Here is an 8,988-nt window from a genome sequence, read left to right as displayed (position 1 = left end):
CGCCCCTCCCTTCGTTATTCCTGCCCAAGGGGTGGAGGCGAGGAGCCTCGCCAGGTGGCCCAAGGAAGGCGAGGTAGAACTGCTGGGGTCGGGCACGCCAGCAGCCTCTTTCTCGCTCGCCGCCTCCTCCGCCCCTCCCTTCATTATTCCCTGCCCAAGGGGTGGAGGCGAGGAGCCTCGCCAGGCGGCCCGAGGAAGGCAAGGGTAGAACTGCTGGGGTCGGGCACGCCAGCAGCCTCTTTCTCGCCGCCTCCTCCGCCCCTCCCTTCGTTATTCCCTGCCCAAGGGGTGGAGGCGCGAGGAGCCTCGGCAGGCGGCCCGAGGAAGGCGAGGGTAGAACTGCTGGAGTCGGGCACGGCCAGCAGCCTCTTTCTCGCTCGCCGCCGCCTCCTCCGCCCCCTCCCTTCGTTATTCCCTGCCCAAGGGGTGGAGGCGCGAGGAGCCTCGCCAGGCGGCCCAAGGAAGGCGAGGGTAGAACTGCTGGGGTCGGGCACGGCCAGCAGCCTCTTTCTCGCTCGCCACCGCCTCCTCCACCCCCTCCCTTCGTTATTCCCTGCCCAAGGGGTGGAGGCGCGAGGAGCCTCGCCAGGTGGCCCAAGGAAGGCGAGGGTAGAACTGCTGGGGTCGGGCACAGCCAGCAGCCTCTTTCTCGCTCGCCGCCGCCTCCTCCGCCCCCTCCCTTCGTTATTCCCTGCCCAAGGGGTGGAGGCGCGAGGAGCCTCGCCAGGCGGCCCGAGGAAGGCAAGGGTAGAACTGCTGGGGTCGGGCACAGCCAGCAGCCTCTTTCTCGCTCGCCACCGCCTCCTCCACCCCCTCCCTTCGTTATTCCCTGCCCAAGGGGTGGAGGCGCGAGGAGTCTCGCCAGGCGGCCCAAGGAAGGCGAGGGTAGAACTGCTGGGGTCGGGCACGGCCAGCAGCCTCTTTCCCGCTCGCCGCCGCCTCCTCAGCCCCCTCCCTTCATTATTCCCTGCCCAAGGGGTGGAGGCGCGAGGAGCCTCGCCAGGCGGCCCGAGGAAGGCGAGGGTAGAACTGCTGGGGTCGGGCACGGCCAGCAGCCTCTTTCCCACTCGCCGCCGCCTCCTCCGCCCCCTCCCTTCATTATTCCCTGCCCAAGGGGTGGAGGCGCGAGGAGCCTCGCCAGGCAGCCCGAGGAAGGCGAGGGTAGAACTGCTGGGGTCGGGCACGGCCAGCAGCCTCTTTCTCGCTCGCCGCCTCCTCCGCCCCCTCCCTTCATTATTCCCTGCCCAAGGGGTGGAGGCGCGAGGAGCCTCGCCAGGCGGCCCGAGGAAGGCGAGGGTAGAACTGCTGGGGTCGGGCACGGCCAGCAGCCTCTTTCCCGCTCGCTGCCTCCTCACCTGTTTCTCGATGGCTGTCATTGCCGCCACGCGTGTCCGACATGGGGAGGCGCGAGGAGCCTCACTAGGCGGCCCGAGGAAGGCGAGGGTAGAACTGCTGGGGTCGGGCACGGCCAGCAGCCTCTTTCCCGCTCGCCGCCTCCTCCGCCCCCTCCCTTCATTATTCCCCGCCCATGGGGAGGAGCTGCGAGCCTCGCAGCGAACCACCGGGCAAGCACCGGGAGGCAGCCGAAAAGGGCCATATTCAGTTATACTTTCAAAATTTGCTGCGGGCCAATAAAAACTGACCCGCGGGCCGCAGTTGGCCCGCGGGCCGTAGTTTGGACACCCCTGGTCTAGGAGCTTCTCAGAGGGTTTTTTTTTTCATGACTTTCTTAAAGAGGAAAGGGTTGTTTTAAGCTTTTTACACTGCTGTTAGGAGGAAATACTCCCCTGTTGGAGTTCTTCCAGCCAGGATGCAATGATCAGCACTTTGAAGAAATAATTGAATAATGAAGCAGAAGCTTTTAATGACAAGGAACCAAGATGAGTGACATTCAGCAAGGCTTATTGGCTAGCTAGAAAGACTGACATTCAAACATGAGTTTAATACCCTTTCTGACTTTTGGTCTAAAACTGGTTTTTAGTGAAGTTTAATTCTGTGCTTGGTGATGTTTAATCTTGTGTTTAGTGATGAGATAATTTTCCCTATTCAGCTTTCTTTGGAACGAAAAAAGTTAATCTCTGTTCCTGAAAAGAAGCAGCTTCGGAAAACTGACTAGTTCCTGTGTCTATTTGTTCTGGTAATTGGTGTAACAAGCAACAGATATTGTTTGCTTCTTTGCTTCATTCTGGAGAGCTTAAATGACCTCTCTGCTAAAGGGTTTCATTTTATGAGCAAGAGTTGGCTGCTGATAGTTATTATTGCATTTTAACTACTTCAATTCCTCAAGGTACTCTGGCACCCTGCCTGATTTGTAACTCCAGTTTGCAGGTATTTCTAATCTAATGATTGGTATTTGGGGCAGCTTTTTGCAAGCAAAGAAGCCTTTTGTATTTTTGTACAGGTAATCCTTGACTTACAACAGTTACAGTGGCACTGAAAAAAGTGACTTATGACCATTTTTCACACTTACGACCCTTGCAGCAAACTGTCATTAGGGCAAAGAAGCGATGTCACATGACCACCTGGTCACGCCCACCTGGTGGTCACGCTGCTGTGAAGCACCACAGTTGTGAAATGAGTGACATAGTTGTTAAGAATGCTGCAACGGGCATAAATGATGACTGGTCAAAAGTGTGAGGACCTGTCAGAAATCACTTTTTTCAGCAATCTGGGTAGTCCAAAGGTGCATAGGGACTACTCAGGGGGCTGAAAAAGTTACTTTTGACTGGTCCTCACACTTTTGACCGGTCCTCGCACTTACGACTGTCCTCACATTTTACGTTTTGCGTCCTATCTTATAACCATGGTGAAGATAAGCAGTTGTGAAATGAGTGACACAAAGCAGTTATGACATTTAGTTGTGACATGAGTGTTAATGCTGCAATGGGCATAAATGTGAGGATGGTCAAAAGTGTGAGGACTGGTCAGAAATGACTTTTTTCAGCCCTCTGAGTAGTCCCTATGCACATAGCCTTTGTGTCTATCTTACATCCTGCCTTTATTCTACCATATCCTTTCCCCACAACCATTGGAGTTTCTTTGACGGGCTTCTTTCTCCACTCAGTAAGTTTCCACTACGCAGCAGATTTAATTTTAAATTTTTCTTTCAATATTAGAAAACATTCACTTATTCCTATCAGCACGCAACTGATTTTAGCTAAACAACTAATGTCTCTTTCCAGCACAGTTTGACTTCTGAAGCATGAAGGTATCCGTGTGCTATACTTTCCTAGGCAATAGTACAGGAATGGGTTGTCATTGTCTTCGTCCAAGACATTTTATTCTTTCCAATCCAGTACCAATTGAAATAAAATCATGTAAAGCATCTTGGAATTCTGTCATTCAGCAATTTACTCTAGGAGCTGTGTTTCTTAACCTTGGCCATTTGGTAAGTGTGGATTTCGACTCCCAGAATTCCCCAGCAAGTCATGGGAATTCTGAGAGTTAAAGTTCACATATCTTCAAATGGGCAAGGTTGAGAAACACTGTTGTAATGGAAAAGGACATAGTAGAAGAGAATGCAGACTTTACAGAGTCAAGACCCAATCATCACAGAGAGATAATGGATCAATATCCTAAATCGGGTGTTGGCGACCTGCAGCCCGAGAGCCGCATGCAGCTCTTTGACCCCTCTCCTGCGGCTCCCTGCCAACCCGGGCACACGGTCTGCTCTCCGCCCGGAGAAGGCGCGAGCCTCTTCCGCAGAACCGCGCAGCTGAAGCGTCCCTAGCGTTTTCTCTGCACTGCCCGCGACCGGCTGCTTTTTGCTATTCCGCATTCTTCACAGGCAGCTCAGTGCCAGCCGCGGTTCCCTTGGTGTCGGCTCAGGAAGGAGGGGAATGGGGAGGAGCAGCAGAGCAGCCACCGTCGCCGGACGCCGGGAGGGAAGAGCTCCAGCTCTCCTGCACAGCGTGGCTATCTTGCATTGCACAGGAATCTCCTGTGCACTGTGGCTCTCCAGTTTTGTGCAGATGTGCAAAGTGGCTCTCCTGCACAGCGCAGGAATGTCCTGCATAGCTTGGCTCTCCTGCGCTGCACAGTTTGGCTCTCCTGCGCTGCACAGCTGACTATTCACCTCACTGTGCCATGGTGGCAGCGGGAGGAGGAGTCGCCGTCCCCGCCGCCATGATCCTGGCCCAGGAGGGCATTTCACTTGTGTGTGCGTGTGCTTGCGTGCGAGAAAAAGATGAGAGAGAGAGAGAAAGAGGTGGGGGGAGGAGAGAGAAATGAGAAATGATGGAGGGAGAAAATGAGAGAGAGGAAAAAGAGGGAGAAACAATTGAGAGAGAGAGAAGGGGAGAGAGAGGGAGAGAAAAATGAAAGAGCTGGAGGGAGAGAATGAGAGAGAGGAAAAGAGCGAGAAACAAATGAGAGAGAGAAGGGGAGAGAAAAGAAGAGAAAGAAAGAAAAAAAAAGAAAGAAACTCTCAGACCTATGATGAAAGCAATGGCAAACTAGATCTCTTGCCAAGAAAACTGCAGTTTGCCAAAAGGCACAAATTGGAAGCAAGTCTGATTTTTTAAAAAAGGAAATAACAGAGATGGCAAAAAATGCACCTGAAAATAAGATTATTTATAATTTTGGATAATGTATTATATTGTCAAACTCAAAAGAAATCAATATATATACGCTATTCCTGTTAGTACAATCTCACCAGCTTCTATCAACTTAGAGTTCACTATGAAAGGATTACAGAGAAGCAATTTCTCCCAATTAATAACTTTATTTTGGATTTGCTATCGCATTCAATGAGAAAGAAAGAAAAGGAAAAAGGGGAAGGAAGGAAGGAAAAAAAGAAAAAGAAAAAAGAGAGGAGAGGAGAGGAAAAAGAGAAAAACAGAAATGTGAGGGAGGGAGGAGAGAGAGAGAGAGAGAAAACATCAAGAGCCATGAAACCTGGGTAGGCATGGCTGAGGTCATGTGACTGGGCAGGAGTGACGTTGAGTTGGCCATGGCCACCCAGGTTTTGTGTTTTCTTTTCTGTTTTCTTTTCTGTGGGAAACGGGTCTAAATGGCTCTTTGGGTGTTCAAGGTTTCAGACCCCTGTCCTAAATGACAAAATTAGGATTATAAAAAGAAAGAGGTTGAGACTGAAACCATTTTTGTTAGCAAATAAATGCTTAGTTAACATTAGATATGATTTTGAATTCATAAAGAAAACAGATTTTTGCTGATCAAGTCAATATATTTGTAAGGGATATATTTATAAACCTTGATGACTCTTACCAAGGAAAAAGGAATATAGCAAATGGAACGCCAATAGATATATGTAGGAAAGGCACTGAAACCGAAATGCCTGATAAATGATAACTAATGAGAGCAGGAACATTGTATTTCAAGAAGCATTTTGTGTATCTGAATTGAATTAAAATAAGCCTATGTTATTAGCAATCTGGGTAGTCCAAAGGTGCATAGGGACTACTCAGGGGCTGAAAAGTTACTGACTGGTCCTCACACTTTGACCGGTCCTCGCACTTACGACTGTCCTCACATTTTACGTTTTGCGTCCTATCTTATAACCATGGTGAAGATAAGCAGTTGTGAAATGAGTGACACAAAGCAGTTATGACATTTAGTTGTGACATGAGTGTTAATGCTGCAATGGGCATAAATGTGAGGATGGTCAAAAGTGTGAGGACTGGTCAGAAATGACTTTTTTCAGCCCTCTGAGTAGTCCCTATGCACATAGCCTTTGTGTCTATCTTACATCCTGCCTTTATTCTACCATATCCTTTCCCCACAACCATTGGAGTTTCTTTGACGGGCTTCTTTCTCCACTCAGTAAGTTTCCACTACGCAGCAGATTTAATTTTAAATTTTTCTTTCAATATTAGAAAACATTCACTTATTCCTATCAGCACGCAACTGATTTTAGCTAAACAACTAATGTCTCTTTCCAGCACAGTTTGACTTCTGAAGCATGAAGGTATCCGTGTGCTATACTTTCCTAGGCAATAGTACAGGAATGGGTTGTCATTGTCTTCGTCCAAGACATTTTATTCTTTCCAATCCAGTACCAATTGAAATAAAATCATGTAAAGCATCTTGGAATTCTGTCATTCAGCAATTTACTCTAGGAGCTGTGTTTCTTAACCTTGGCCATTTGGTAAGTGTAGTTCGACTCCCAGAATTCCCCAGCAAGTCATGGGAATTCTGAGAGTTAAAGTTCACATATCTTCAAATGGGCAAGGTTGAGAAACACTGTTGTAATGGAAAAGGACATAGTAGAAGAGAATGCAGACTTTACAGAGTCAAGACCCAATCATCACAGAGAGATAATGAGATCAATATCCTAAATCGGGTGTTGGCAACCTGCAGCCCGAGAGCCGCATGCAGCTCTTTGACCCCTCTCCTGCGGCTCCCTGCCAACCCGGGCACACGGTCTGCTCTCCGCCCGGAGAAGGCGCGAGCCTCTTCCGCAGAACCGCGCAGCTGAAGCGTCCCTAGCGTTTTCTCTGCACTGCCCGCGACCGGCTGCTTTTTGCTATTCCGCATTCTTCACAGGCAGCTCAGTGCCAGCCGCGGTTCCCTTGGTGTCGGCTCAGGAAGGAGGGGAATGGGGAGGAGCAGCAGAGCAGCCACCGTCGCCGGACGCCGGGAGGGAAGAGCTCCAGCTCTCCTGCACAGCGTGGCTCTCTTGCATTGCACAGGAATCTGCTGTGCACTGTGGCTCTCCAGTTTTGTGCAGATGTGCAAAGTGGCTCTCCTGCACAGCGCAGGAATGTCCTGCATAGCTTGGCTCTCCTGCGCTGCACAGTTTGGCTCTCCTTCGCTGCACAGCTGACTATTCACCTCACTGTGCCATGGTGGCAGCGGGAGGAGGAGTCGCCGTCCCCGCCGCCATGATCCTGGCCCAGGAGGGCATTTCACTTGTGTGTGCGTGTGCTTGCGTGCGAGAAAAAGATGAGAGAGAGAGAGAAAGAGGTGGGGGGAGGAGAGAAAAATGAAAGAGCTGGAGGGAGAGAATGAGAGAGAGGAAAAGAGCGAGAAACAAATGAGAGAGAGAAGGGGAGAGAAAAGAAGAGAAAGAAAGAAAAAAAAAGAAAGAAACTCTCAGACCTATGATGAAAGCAATGGCAAACTAGATCTCTTGCCAAGAAAACTGCAGTTTGCCAAAAGGCACAAATTGGAAGCAAGTCTGATTTTTTAAAAAAGGAAATAACAGAGATGGCAAAAAATGCACCTGAAAATAAGATTATTTATAATTTTGGATAATGTATTATATTGTCAAACTCAAAAGAAATCAATATATATACGCTATTGCTGTTAGTACAATCTCACCAGCTTCTATCAACTTAGAGTTCACTATGAAAGGATTACAGAGAAGCAATTTCTCCCAATTAATAACTTTATTTTGGATTTGCTATCGCATTCAATGAGAAAGAAAGAAAAGGAAAAAGGGGAAGGAAGGAAGGAAAAAAAGAAAAAAGAGAGGAGAGGAGAGGAAAAAGAGAAAAACAGAAATGTGAGGGAGGGAGGAGAGAGAGAGAGAGAGAAAACACCAAGAGCCATGAAACCTGGGTAGGCATGGCTGAGGTCATGTGACTGGGCAGGAGTGACGTTGAGTTGGCCATGGCCACCCAGGTTTTGTGTTTTCTTTTCTGTTTTCTTTTCTGTGGGAAACGGGTCTAAATGGCTCTTTGAGTGTTCAAGGTTTCAGACCCCTGTCCTAAATGACAAAATTAGGATTATAAAAAGAAAGAGGTTGAGACTGAAACCATTTTTGTTAGCAAATAAATGCTTAGTTAACATTAGATATGATTTTGAATTCATAAAGAAAACAGATTTTTGCTGATCAAGTCAATATATTTGTAAGGGATATATTTATAAACCTTGATGACTCTTACCAAGGAAAAAGGAATATAGCAAATGGAACGCCAATAGATATATGTAGGAAAGGCACTGAAACCGAAATGCCTGATAAATGATAACTAATGAGAGCAGGAACATTGTATTTCAAGAAGCATTTTGTGTATCTGAATTGAATTAAAATAAGTCTATGTTATTTTATATAATATGGCTGTAAAATTGTGCTTAAAATAAACTACTGCTACAAAGGAACAGTATGTTCATGGAAAGCAAAAGGGAGCAAATGTGCGGGAGCTTATGCTATCTAAAGGAACAGAAAAATAGGATGCAGACACACAAATTCTGCAAAATAACATAGAAGATTTGGTCAGATAGATTAATCTGCTATTAGGAAAATAAAGGTTGCACACTTAGCAATTGGATTGAATATCTGTCTTTGCAAGAAACAAATGGAGTTAAAGTGGGATTGTTGCTTAAACTCAAAAGTGAAAAGGCAACAGAGTTCCCAGAGTTGAATTCAAACTAGCCACCCACCCACCCATTGGATAGACATTTGTAGTCTCATGCCAATCAAAATGAAGTAGGAGGAAAACTATGAAAACCCCATTCAAGGACTGTCACTTAAAATATCTCTTAATCATAAAGAGTGAGAAATTTAAGCTTATACTGCACTTACAGAGAAAACAATGTATATTTATATAGTGAATATTTTAAATAAAATGTCTATACTAGCCACTACCTTGGAATTGATTTTTTTTAAAAAAAGTGGAGGGTACTTGCTTAATAAAAAAGAAGAGATAATACACATAGTAAAAGTTTCTAAGTCTCAATGAGGCAAAGGAGTAAACTATGCCAAAGGCAGTTGGCTATATAAATTAAGGAGGAAACTAAAAACTAGTTAGCGAGTAATGAAGAGGATAGAATAGTTGTGGGAAAGCTACTATATATTGCAGGTTTGAGCAGATCTGATTTAGCCAATATGTTAAGAGTTAGGTGTCAAACTCAATTTTATTGAGGGCCGCATCAGGGTTGTGATTGACCTCGTGGTAGGGGTGGGTGGGTTGGTGTAGCCCAGGTGGACGTGGTCAGCTTCCCTGCCTTCCACCTCTTCATTTCCATCTCCCTTCCTTCCTTCCTTCCTTCCTTCCTTCCTTCCTTCCTTCCTTCCTTCCTTCCTTC

Source organism: Ahaetulla prasina, chromosome 3 (genome assembly GCF_028640845.1).
Source record: "Ahaetulla prasina isolate Xishuangbanna chromosome 3, ASM2864084v1, whole genome shotgun sequence".
Taxonomy (NCBI): domain Eukaryota; kingdom Metazoa; phylum Chordata; class Lepidosauria; order Squamata; family Colubridae; genus Ahaetulla; species Ahaetulla prasina.
This window is presented reverse-complemented; position numbering follows the sequence as displayed.